This window comes from Arachis ipaensis, chromosome B08, assembly GCF_000816755.2.
Source record: "Arachis ipaensis cultivar K30076 chromosome B08, Araip1.1, whole genome shotgun sequence".
Taxonomy (NCBI): domain Eukaryota; kingdom Viridiplantae; phylum Streptophyta; class Magnoliopsida; order Fabales; family Fabaceae; genus Arachis; species Arachis ipaensis.
In genome coordinates, this window is record NC_029792.2 from 127,526,940 (window position 1) to 127,541,203 (window position 14,264).

At 34.8% G+C, this 14,264-nt stretch overlaps 1 long non-coding RNA gene across 1 annotated transcript; it reads right to left on the minus strand.

The window, feature by feature from the left end:
• On the minus strand, positions 9,111-9,470 carry LOC110265793. The gene is made up of 2 exons (XR_002352116.1): positions 9,426-9,470; positions 9,111-9,179 (listed from the first exon to the last, which is right to left on the minus strand). It is a non-coding gene; the product is annotated as an uncharacterized LOC110265793 (long non-coding RNA).

A 14,264-nucleotide genomic window follows, 5' to 3' on the forward strand; every position in this document is an offset into this window, starting at 1 on the left:
AAGTCTCATTTATAATAATTAATGATAAGAGATTACACTTTACTCTCTCAATTATTAAAAAAATTAAAAAAATTCATTTAAATACTAACCAAATTTTAATAAACCTGCTAATGGCCTATATTTTTTCCTTATCTAAATTCATAGAAGTTACATCAAATAAAAAAGTTAATGTAGGAAAAAAAAGCGTTGACCAATGAAGGAGGGAGCCATTTGGTCCCACGCCGTTGGCCGTGGCCGACATGGTAGCACCGTCGCAGCATTTTGATTGCACCATTTTCCATTGGACCATCTTTTTATTTGGCATTTACTTACCACTCCAACTAGTTACTACTGTTCAATTTTTATTAGTGACTTCCTGACCCCAAAAAAAAAAAAATTTGTTGGTGACTTTATTAGTTATTGAATGCAAGCCCGCTAAATATCTTTTTTTAAACCATTAAATATTAAACAATATATATAATTTCACAACCATTTCAATAAATTTATAATTTCTAAAAGTATAAAAAATATAATTTCTAAATTCACAAATATTAAAATATTTATAATTATAAATATGTAATAAACGTAATCATAAACCAAATTTTTTGAAACAAAATAATAAAATTAACATTGTCTAGAGCAAAACAAATATTATCCAAAACATATAATTAAACATCTTCAAGTTTATAATTAATCAAATATAAAACATAATCTAAAATAGAACTTATAACATCTTCAATTATCATCTCCATCCTCTTATAGATTAATAACATCATAGAAATTTATAAAAATGGTTCTAAAAAAAATGTTTGACCTGCTGGAGAAGCCTGTCTCGCCCAGTCGAAACCCGCGAAAGGCCACAGATTAGGTGGTGTTGGGTTAGGCGGATTTTTTAAGTTGAGTAAAGTATTGTTTTTGTCCCCAACATTTGGGGTAAGTTTTATTTGTATCCCTAACGTTTGGATAACATTGAATCACTTTTATAAATGTTAGGGATACAAATAGAACGATTTAAACGATAGAAACACAAATAGAACTTACTCTAACGTTAGAGACAAAAACGATATTTTACTATTTTAAATTTGACGGTTTCAAATTTCAGTCCAATCCACTTTTTTTGACAGATTACATAAACCACCCTGAAAAATTTCGTCCCGTTTGTCATCCTTACTTATAACATAACTTTTTAAACTAACAGATTTTTCAAAAAATTCGAACCAATAAAATAAATCGAACCAAACTAAATCTAAAACAAACTGAGTCATGAGCCTTCATCAAGTAGTCCGACTCGCTTTTACTACTAACTTTAATGTATGTTCTTCTCCATCATCTTCATTTATTTCATACTTTGCGTCCTTATTGTAGTAAGTAGTAACTTCATTTGGTTATTAATAAATCAGAAATGTTTGGCAACGAAAGAAAATCAGCCAAAAACAGCCATAATTTACTTTATTTAATATTTATTAATTATTGCGATAATTAATTAATGTTAAATAAGACAAGTTCTGACTGTTTTTTTTGTCTACCTACCTAGCATTACCCATACTAACATATCTATTAATTTATTTTTTATACATTAAGTATGTACGCCAATAATAGATGTGAGCTTAATTAAGATGCCAAGTATTTTATATTCTAAGAGATTTTTCGTTCGAATTTTAAAAATAAAAATAAAAATTATAGATTATATATGATAAAAGCTATTTTAACAAAAAAAATTTGTGCAAATCAGACCACTGTTTAAATAATATATTTGCAAAAGTAATACTAAAGAACCGAAAGCAACAGATCAAAATTCATCAGCAACATATTCAACAACATTGTGGTGCCATTAATAGGGATGGGGTATAAAATAAATAGAACAAAACACAATATATTCTTTGTCCACTCACTCAAGAGAATAAGAGTTGTAAAATCTTCTATGTCTTTAAATAACTATTTATTATTATTAGTTTGTTACAAATGTATCAAAGCATTTAAAATAAAATATCAAAAATTAAGGAAGATTCTAACCTAAAGAGAAGGAAAGAATCAACCACTCATTAATATAGATTGGCCTACGTACCTACTTGACGTATACGGTAGGAACATAATCCACATTCATGCGCAATTTCATTTTCCAGTTGGGATGATAACAAATTAAAATGTTATTTGTATATTAAAATTAATCATTAAAATCAGTTACTAATATATTTGTATATAAATATATATATGATTTAATTTATTTTTAACGTATATTTATATTTCATAATATATTTTATACTAGTAATTTATACATAAACACAATTTTATGTAACATTGTAACTACACTCAAGAATGTCCATTTGTAACCCACGGATTTTTGGTTTTGACCAAACAAATATGGGTCGCAGGTTGATGGGTTAGTTTTAATTGTAAAAATTATCAATCCATGATGACTTGGTTAACATGTTTGCAATCTTTTGACACATACAACCTAACTTAACCCATCTGATATTAAAATAAAAAAGACAATGAAAAATCCACTTAATCCAATTTATTAATTAAATAAATAAATTGACTTAAAGAAAACCTCCTCACACAATCAATCCACAAGTATACAAAGTTATAAACACCCTAAATTATAAAATGGGGTCTAAAGGCCCAAACTTTAATAATTACTTCAATACCAAAGGTTTATCCAAAAATAGATGAGAATAAAGGTTGTAAAAACACATTTGATGTATTTGGGACTTCTAACCTTTGTTGAAAAATTCAAAAATTAAATTTTTGAGTTTATCCAAAAAAAAAAAGGTAAAAAAGGTTAAAAAGATGGAAGGAGAGATTCTTATCCAAAATAGGAAGTTAATTAAGACGGTAGTCCAATTTATTCTTACCTACATTATGGGATATTTCAGGCTGCCAAATAGTCTATACCACCATATAGAATTGATGATAAATAGATTCTATTAAAGAGCTAAAAATGGACAAAAAAAAAATTCATTGAGTGAAATGGGACACACTCTATCAATCAAAATAGAGTGGAAGGCTTGGTTTTAGAGATATGAAATGAAAGCTTTTAACTCAGTCCTCCTTGCAAAGCAAGGTTGGAGGATTGGAGACTTATGAGGAGCCCAAAATCCCTAACTGACAGGACAATAAACAGTAGGTATTTTAATAGGAGAAATTTTCTGAATGCAGGAGTTGGTTTTTCTCCCAACTTTACTTGGCGAAGCATCTGGCAAGCAAATGGTGTTTTGGAGATGGGAGGCTGCTAGAGAATTGGAGATGGAAAAACGATCAAGATATCGAAGGATCTCTGGCTTCCCAAACAGAATGGTTCCAGAATATGGTTTCTCCCAAAAATCTTGGACCCTAATGCTACTGTAGAGACACTGATAAGGGAAGAAGAAAAGACCTAGAATACAGATCTTATTAACCAGATCTTTACCCCTTTGAAGCCAGACAAATTCAAGAAATCCCAATCCTAAGATCAGAACAAAAAAATAAATTCATATGAAAAAAAGGCAAGAGACAGAAATTTTAGAGTCAAATTAGCCTACCACCAGATTAAAATTCAAAACAGACTCCAATCAGCCAACAGTTATGAAGAACAAAAAGAGGACAACACCTGGAAGGAGCTATGGAAGACAAAGGCACACCCAAGATCACTTAATTTTATTTGGAGGCTGTTACATACCAACCAAGAAGAATCTGAGCAGAAGAGGGGCTAGGTGCACACCCACTTGCATGCGCTTTTGGGAAGGAGAGGAAACCGAAGAGCATCTAATCAGGCAATGCGACTTCGCGAGGAGATTCTGGTTTGCCTCACCCCTGAACCTAAGAACTGAGCAAGAAGATGGTTTATCGTTAAGAAAATGGTTTCTTGATATCCTGGAGAAACTCCAATTGAAAGAGAAGGGACTTTTCTGTACCTTAATTCACCAATTATGGAAAGCCAGGAACTAGGGCTGCGTTTGTTTATGGTGGACAGGACACAAAGACATGGACAATACATATATAAAACGTGTTTGGATAGAGAGACATGGACAGTAGACACAGTGTCTCTGAGACACTTTTTTTCATTTTTGTGTCCACTTCTAAACGAAGGACACTGGTGGACACAAGATTTTTAATGAATTTTTTTTCCTTTTTGCCCATAGTAATTTTTCATTATTCCCCTATTACCCCCTTTTATTATCTTGTAAAAAACCTAACCTAAGCTTTCTGCCGTCGTTTCCAATACTCTCTCTTCTTCTTGCTCTCTCTTTCTACTATTGATCTTCTTCTTGTGAAAAACCTAACCTAAACTTTTCTGCCGTCGTTTCCAGGTACTCTCTCTTCTTCTTGGTCTCTCTTTCTACTGTTGATCTTCTTCTTGCTCTTTCTGTCGTGATTTTGTACTTCGTTCTGTTCTTCCTCTTCCTTCACTTCTTTCACAATAATATCTTCTTCTTGTTCTCTGTTTCTGTCTCTCTTTCTTCTTCTTCTTGTTCCTGATTCTGTATCTTCTTTTTTATTTCCAATTCTTGTCTTGGTTTTTTTTATCTTCTTCTCTTTTATGATTTTTTATCTTCTTCTCTTTTATGATTTTTTATCTTCTTATCTCTTTTTTATTGATTTTTTTGTGCAGTTAATCTAATAATAATATTTCTAATAGCCAATTACCGCTTGTTCCTGTTACAATTTTTAGAAGATTGTTCTTCTCTTTATCGGTCACATAACCAGGTATTACTTTGCATATCTCCTTATTGCTTCTTATTTTTGTTTTTTTTTTCTATTCAAAAGAATTTCGTTCTGCTTTATTTTTATTTTTTTTGTTTTTAATTTTTTTTTATAATTTTTCAATCTGAAAATCATATAAAAATAAGAACTACATTCTTTTCTTTGATAAAATCTCAAATGTTTACAATGATAGTGTGAATGAATGAAAAAATTATTTTGAATTTTAATATGTAATATAATTAGTGAGTTTTGTTGCTGTTGCTCTTATGGCTGCTGTGTTTATTGTTGCTGATAATTTTTAGAATGTGTTAATTATATAAGTTATTTTTTATGTGTTGTTTAGGGAAGAATGGAACCATCGGATCACTCTGAGCAATTTAGATGATTTATTTTTTTTATTTTATGATTCAGGCTGAGCTTGAAGTAGTAACGATATTAGTTTTGATGTTTGCATTTTTATATTTGAAAAAAAGGAGAAGAGGACATTTGTTGATTAGGAATAGAGAAATTAATACTAATCCCTTAAGACGGAATGTATTAAATCGCTTAATAGGAAGGGGCGATAGAAATTGTATTTGGGAATTAAGGATGAGCGTAGATGCATTAGGAAGATTGTGTGAGTTACTAAAAGTTCAAGGTGGATTAAGAGATGAATGTCGTGTAAGTATACCTGAACAAGTGATTACGTTTTTAATAATATTAGCTCATCATAAAAAGAATCGCACGTTTCAAGTTAGATTTTATAGGTCAGGAGAAACAATAAGTAGGTATTTCAACAAGGTGTTATCCTCGGTCATACGTGTCCAAAGTCTATTGTTTGCAAAAGCTGTTCCTGTTCCAGATGACTGCATAGATCCCAGATGAAAATGGTTTAAGGTAAATGTAGTAAATAATTGAGGTAGTGATTTTGTATAATCTATAATTTTGTATAGAATTAGTCTTGACACTTCAATTTCTTTGGTTTAGGATTGTCTAGGAGCATTAGATGGAACATATATAGATGTGATTGTCCCTGAAAAAGATAAATCAAGATACCGAACAAGAAAAGGTAAGATATCAACTAATGTCCTAGGCGTATGCAATCGAGATATGAACTTTGTGTACGTACTTAGTGGATAGGAAGGATCCGCTTCGGATTCAAGAATCCTTAGAGATGCCATTTCACGTCGTAATAACCTCAAGATACCAATTGGTATGTAAGTATTAATTTTTAGGTAATATAAACATTTCAATGTTTTTAGCTCATTCAAATTCCATAGTGCTCATAATGTATCTCTTTCGATTTATAGGGAATTATTATTTAGTAGATGCGGGTTATACTAACTGCAAGGGATTTCTAGCACCATATAAGCATACTCAATACCACGTTCAAGAATGGGCTCGTGGTAGAAATGCTCCTAGAAAATTTTGAGAATATTTTAACAAGAAGCACTCTTCGGCTAGAAACATTATTGAGCGCTGTTTTGGTTTATTGAAGAAGAGATGGGCAATTTTGAGGAGTCCTTGTTTCTACAAAATTAAGACACAAAATAAAATAATTATTACTGTTGTCTACTACAAAACTTTATTCGGCTTAATATGAAATTCGACCCTGAAGAGGACACACTTCTTGAAGAGGAGCAAGTGCTTATTGAAGATGATCATGGTGGTAACGAAGATGGCGATGATGACATGATTGAGAGCATAGAGGGCAGCAACGATTGGAATGCTTGGCGAGACAATTTAGCAAACAAAATGTACAATGATTGGATGAATTCTCGAATCAATTAGTTAATTTATTTGTTACATGTGTGTTTTATTAGAATCTTTCAATTTGTTTGGTTGGACATTTGTTGTAAGAGCTAATTGTAAAACTTTAATTATGTGAACTACATGTAGCACTTTATTAAATGTATTATATTTTATGAGTTATTACAATGAATACATTATGTATATCTTAAATGTTTACTTGAATTTTGATTGAGTTAATCTAGATTATAGGGACAAATAGACAGACATGTCTGGACTGACGAAGAGACAGAAGCATTTGTCGGTTTTATGAAGGAGCTTGTCATTGAAGGAAGAAGAGTTGATGCGGGTCAATTTAGACCTGGTTCTTTTGAAAAGCTTACGACAAAAATGAATGAGAAATTTTCAGGTGGTAGTTTTCAAATAAGTCATTGCAAGAATAAAGTTAAAAGGCTAAAAGAGAAGTATCAATTTGCAGCTGACATGGCAGCCTGTAGCGGTTTTGGATGGGATGATGTGAAGCAATGTGTGGTTGTGGATAACAAAGAGATCCTAGCTACATATTTGAAGGTTGGTTTACTAGTTTGAATTTACTAAATTATTTATATTTTGTGCAACATGTATTTTTGTCCTTTTATGAAATTTTTGTAATTCCTTTTCCTATAAACAAGGACAAAGGTTGTATACTCCAGGAAAGCCCTTTCCGTTGTATCCGCGTTTGGAGAAAATATTTTGTAAAGAAAGAGCAAGTGGAGTGGATGCTGTAAGTGGCAATGACGCTGAAGAAGATGTCCAAAAAGATGGAGATGAAGAAATGGATGACGAAGAATTTTTTATGTTCAACTCAACTCAGGATTTCAGTAAATCTCTTCCCCAACAATCTAACTCTGTGGCTTCATCCTCTGAGAGGAAACAAGGAAAGAAGCCACATTCATCTAAGGCGACGAAGGACACCAACATGATGAAGGAGCTAACTGAGATCCTAAAATATGTGTTTGATCAACATGGAAAACGTTTGGATGCATTTGCTCAGGCTATGATAAACACTCATGAAGAAAAAAAAGGTTGGTGACATGCTTAGCGAGCTTGGCTTCACAGATGACGAAATTATTTCGATTGCACTCAAGTTCTCCACAAATCTTCAACTGGAGAAAACCTTTTGGTCACTAAGACATACTCAGAAAGCTGGATTTGCCAGAGCTATATTGTATAGTTAGAGTTAGAGTTAATCTCTTCTCAATAAACAAATGATTGAAATTAGCATTATGTTTTATGTTTAATTTGTGTGTTAGGATGTGACATATGATACATTTATTAGTTATGTGGTTCTAATTTGAATTTTACAATGAGTTTTTATTAGTGCAGATTTTTAATGCAGAATTTGACTTTATGTTAGTGCAGAATTTAGGATTTTGTTTCAATTTTGCATTGAGTTTATAGTATAGAATGTTGATGCAGAGAGAGATTGATTTGTTATTGCATTGAGTTTTTATTAGTGCAGTTTTTTAATGCAGAATTTGACTTTATGTTAGTGCAGAATTTAGGATTTTGTATCCTTTTTGCATTGAGTTTATAGTGTATAATGTTGATGCAGAGAGAGATTGATTTGTTATTGCATTGAGTTTTTATTAGTGCAGATTGATTTGCTATTGAGTTTTTATTAGAGAGATTGATTTGTTAGTGCAGATTGAGTTTTTATTAGCTGCTTTTTTGTCCCACTAAAGAAAATACTAATCCATGCTTCCAAAGCAAGGCAAGGATACTTTCTTCTTTCACATTTTGACTAAATTAAACAAGAAAGTTAAAAAAAAAAGTGTGAATACTTCCATGATAGAGAAATTTGTACTGAAGGAAAAATTGAGACACACTTGCCAAATACCTATATCATAAGGAGTATGTTTATTTCTTCCATTATAAATTTGAACCAAGAAGAAATGATTTGTGTTGTCCATAACATAAAATTTGGCAACACAAACCTTTTTCTTTAATTTGCAGCATTGCTCAACATAGGAAAAAAAAAGAATGCATTATAAATGTAATAATGAAAACAACAAAATAAGTATCTTAAGCAACTATCTCATGAAGGATGAGGAATATGATTAAATATTAAATAATGGTACAAAATTTCGACTGTGGTTTGTTATATCTGTATTGCTATTCTGTTTTTTTTTTCTGAAAGGCTGGCTTATTCAAAGCAATACTCCTAGCTGTAGCATCTTCAGTATCAAGCACAGTTTTGACTAAGCAATAGCAATAGCAATTCAAATAGGAAGTTTGTAAACTACAAATCCTTTAAATTTCAATACATTTGAAATCTTAACAGCAATGATAGTTCAGCTTACAAATTAACCTTACAATACCCTACAGCACCATTGTGCATTTGTTCTTCAATGAATAACCATATCATTAAAAACCAAAAAGAACTATTGCGAATTCAAATTGACAAGACTTAAATAGCTACATCGGAAAATCGCCACAGAAAGCATGATCACAGGTATTAAGTGCTAGAAAGAAGGAACAATCCCAATGATCAAGGTGGTTACGGCAGTGGCGGCACAAGTAGGAACACTGAGACCTCCAGGACCAACAATGTCTTTGATTTCGGAATGTTCCAGATTATGCTTGTGTTTCATCTGCCACACAGAAACATATGAAATAGACATATCCATTAGAATTACAATTAGAATTAAGAAGAAAAAAAAAACGAGATACAGAAAGACTCACAGCTTTTTCAATTGATTCAAGCCTTTGTTCAACCTTTTCATCATGGAAATGGCGCAATGAATACCCTGAAACAAGAAATCAACCAATCTTACAATCAATGAACCCAATCAAATAATCAAATCAAATGATATGAATGGAAAGCACTGAAAAATGAAGACACCAATCCAAGCAGTGGCAACGGAGGCAATAGAAGTCCCAACAGTGAAGACCACGCGGTGCCTCTCGAACGCATCCTGAAAGAAACAATAAACACAAAACGACAATTGAAGAAGCAAAAACAACAATCAAAATGGAGAGAGTGAAAAATTGACATTGGTGAGGAAGAAGGTGTCGTTAACGGCGGCCCAGGAATTATTCCTTTTCCAAATAAACTTTCCCCTGACATGTTTTGTTCAAGGTCAAGGGAAAAACATCAATTTACTTATCTTCTTTTTTTTCAAATCAAGGGTTTGGAAACTAATGAAAATCAAGCAAGATAGAACTTACAAAGAGAAGGTTCAGAACAACAGCCAAAAAGAGAAAGAAGAGAGATTGAGTTGGGAGAAACAGAAAACGAGTTGGAAGCGGTGCAAGAAACAGGCAACGTCGTGCAGGTGGAACAACATTCACTCCTCCACCGTTCCTGGAGAAGAGGAAGAGTTAGGGTGGCAGCCAAGGAGTGCAACACAGAGACAGAGACGGTGAGAGGTGGGTATGAAAATTAAAATTAGATGGGCCTATTTTAGTAATTTTACATTATATTTTAGTCTTGTTTATATGTATCCAAACAGAATACTAGACATTACATCAGTGTCTTGTCCATTGTATCCAAACACAATACATAAAGAGTAATTTTTAGTGTCTCTGTCTCAATGTCTCTGTCTCAGTGTCATGTCCTGTCCTGTTTACAAAAACAAATGCAGCCTAGGAGTGTGCATGGGTCGGGTGAAACCGGATTTGATGTGACCCAGACCCGACCCGAAATATATACCTGGCCTATTTGTTAGACCCGAACCCGGCCCTAAACCCGATGAAACCTATACACTTTTCGGGTCAGGATTATACTGAGTAAAAACCGGGTGAAAACCGGGCCATTAACATTACATTACCTTGATACCTTCTTATAAGCTAGCATGTGAAAATATCCAAATTTCCAAGACTCCAACCATTATTTGACATCGTAAAATTCACTTAGAAAACTATAACAAGAACCAACTCTTCTCTAAAATTGAAGCATAACCATAATCAATACTAATATTGTCTAATAACACCAAATATTTAAATCAATACAAATAACACAATATTATGCATTAGTCTAAAATCTTATGCATTTAAACATAAAACATTAACTTATAGTCTTATAATAACTAATAACACAAAATATTAAGGTTTACAATACTTAAATTTCACATAAGAATAGCCATCATCCATCACTAATAACACAAAATATTAATTGTGTATGATGACCGGGCCACCGGGACGAGTTCAGGTGACCCGAGCCATAGCCCGAACCCGACCCGAAATAATGACCGGGTCTATCTTTAAGACCCTTACCCGACCCTAGACCCGGTAAAATCACACCAAATTAGCCCCTAAAGTGTTCGGGGCCAGGCCATGCACACCCCTACCAGGAACCAACTCGGGTTTGAAGAAAAAGAACTGCCAATTATAGAGGAAATTGAAACGGCAAATAGGTTGTTCGAAGAGTTCTAGAAGGCGCAGAGAAAAGAAGAAGAATCTTACACAACCCAGCAATCATCTTATCTCTCACATTACGATCCTTGAACTACAGCTGACAGATATCCTTCTATGGACCCCCTCTACTAGGCGATGTCTGAGATGATAATATCACATTGGGATTCAAGTTATGACAAGGGCATACAACCTTCTCACATAATGGACACTCATCTTTTGAGAAACGCTACCATCATTTGAAAAGGAGTGCTGTGTTCCTAACCACGGCATCACCCACCCCCAACTCACCTAACTTTTTAGGAGCCTGAACTACTGTCCACTTAACCAGTGCCAAACCATTCCTACCTTTCTCCTTGCTCCATAAGAATTTTTTCTGCAACGAAATCAATTTTTCTGCTACTGCCTTTAGCATCTTATACATGCTCTAATAGTACATTGTCAAGCTATTCAATATAGATTTGATAAGGACAAACTTACCCGCTTTATTGAGTACTTTTGCCTTCCACAAGCTAAGCTTTTCCTCCACTTTATCAATTATCGATTTCCAAGTGCGGACCCGCCTTGGGTTCGCTCCTAAAGAAATGCCAAGATATCTGACTGGAAGGTTAGCCTCCTTACATCCCAATCAGTTGCACATATTGTAAGTCCACAGCTGTTCACAATTGATTGGAAGGTTAGCCTCCTTACACACCTTTTTGAGATTTTTGGATCTGTATCTTCGTGCCTTTTCTTTCTGCTTTGCCAACCTCTTCTTTTGAGGTAATGCTTCATTCTATTCTTGAAGAATTGCCATGATATCATCTTCTTCGTTGTACTGCACCGCTCCTGATTCAACATCCAATTTCCACATCCTCCTATTTTTCAGCATCTGTTCCTCCCATTCCAAAGCCTTTCCATCACTGTCCGCCTATTTTCCCACGCTAATATCCACGGCAACCCCAGTTTCGACGCTGTCTCCATTAAGTCCCACAACATTCAATGTCATACAGTCTACAGGTGCGTCTTCTTCATATTTAACGAATCCGACTTAGAAGCCCGCAATATTTTTTCCAGGCACTAAACAACCCACTTCTGCTTCCTCGTCGAACCCACCATCCCTAGAAGAACGCAGCCCCGCCATCGCCGGCGATGAATGGTTCCCAGGTGATGTCGTGGACTCCAGAGGAAGGCGTCCCGTCAGTTGTAACTCGCATGCCGCGTTCACCCCTGCAGGCCCAACGACACCCTCACCTCCACTACCCCGTCGCTACTCGCCGGCTTGGTGCTCTCCTTTGTTGCGTGAATCAGTCGCATCGTCGAAGCCTGAATTCTCCCCTTCGTTTTGGTCTTGAACAGCAGCGCACAACCTAGGAGCTAAATGGACTCAACCTGGCCAAGCCTAACCCGACCCGGACTCCCTATCACTAGCCCACCTCCTATAACCTCATCAGCATGAAATGGGCTTCTGATTAAAGAGATGAGGCCCATGCTTTCTCCTTTAGCACAATTGGCACAAATCTCTTTATTGGGCCAACTAAAGAGCTTGTTTTGACTTTTTTTGTTTTTTTTTTCAAGTGTACTCTTTATTCAGCCCATCATTATTATAATCCCAGCTAACTGTTTTTTCTGATTCAACATCATTAATCAAATCATTATATCCCATAAAATTAGCACTTCCTTTTAAATCAGGATCATCCGTTGCCCTTGGTGCTTGAATTTGAATTGAATTGCAATAACTCCATTCATTCAAAATGTTCTCAGGAATTACTAATGTACCCTTATCCGCTTCTTCCTCCCTTGGCATCGCCATCACCATCACCAACTCAATCATCGGATCTCTGCTTGCCACTAGCAGTATGGCGCTCAAACTGCTTGCAACCAAATTCTCGCATGCTTTTGGGGGACAAGGATCACCTACCTCTTTAAACTTGCACTCCAATCCATAATTCTCATGTCCAACCTCTTTAATTAGGACATCGAATCAGTTAGTACTAATTGTGATGTGAATCTACTCGTTGATTATGTCCATGATACAAATATCAATTTGCACCCGTCCCACACTGAATGAGAGATATGATTCTGTGGCTTTCTCACATCCAATAACTTCTCCCCATGGGCTTCCTATTATCTTAAACGTCTCTGCTGACCACGTATACAAAAGAGCACCAAAGCACTCTAACCATACCCTTCGAGTTTCACTACGCTCCTCTTCATTCCATCTCCACATGCTATGAAAAAATTATAGCAAGTTGTTCATTTTGAACGTGTAGGCTTCTTCTGCACTCAAAATACTATCAAAAGTTAGGAGTGCTTTGTACGCTCCTAATTCTCGTACTTGCACAACTTGAGACAAATTCTTCCCAATCATGGACTTCAAAAGAATAATAGACAATAGCCTTTGTCGTCCCGCCTATTAGACTCCTCTGTAACCAGTCTAGATTCTCTTTTTCCACAAGAACTTCCATCTTCTTCGTCCACCCGTTGCCATGTGGATCTTCTTTTTTTTTTCCTCTTTCCTCATCTCTTTCACATTCTTCCCTGAAATTCTTGGGTTCTTGACAAACCCCATTTGTAGGGTTTATCTTGTATTGATTTTTGGGGATTTTATCACCTTTTACCCATATTTATTCAAGAAATAGCATGGTTTTATATATTCTCCTTTAATTGTGCTTGAATGTGAAAACATGCTTTTTAGGACTCAAAATAGCTAAATTTAATTCACCTTGATTCTATTAGATGCCTTGATATGTTTGTTAAGTGATTTAAGGTTTAGGAGGCAAAGATTGGATCAAGGGAATGAAGAAAGAAAGCATGAAAAGTTGGAGAACTCATGAAGAAATGGAAGAACCGGAAAGCTGTCAAGCCGACCTCTCCGCACTTAATCGGCCATAACTTGAGCTACAGAGGTCCAAATGATGCGGTTTCAGTTGGGTTGAAAAGCTAACATCCGGGGCTTCGAAACGATATAAGATTTGCTATGGTTGAACCACTTATGATGACGCGTACGCGCATAGTACGCGCATGCGCCGTTGCTGCCACCTGGTTCACTTAAAGCAAAACGTGGCCAGCGAATTCTGAAGCCTTGTGGGCCCAATCCAACTCATTTCTGATGCTATTTAAGTCAAGGATTGAAGGGGGAATGGATAGTCTTTTTCACACTTTAGATACTTGTCATCATTAGTCATAGTTTAGCTTAGTTTAGTAGTTAGAAGTAGTTTCTAGAGAGAGAAGCTCTCACTTCTCTCTAGGATTAGGATTAGGACTAGTTCTTAGATCTAGGTTTTAATCTTTGCTTTCTTCTACTTCTACCTTTCAATTCTTTGTTGTTACATTCATCTTCCTCTATTCTTTTGTTGTAATTTCCTTTATGTTGTTCTTATACTTTGTTATAGATCTACTTTTGTTCCTCCTATTCTCTTTCAATTCAATTAGAGGTAATTCATAATAATTGTGTTCATTTGATTTGTTGTTGTTTAATTCCTTGCAATTGAGTAGTG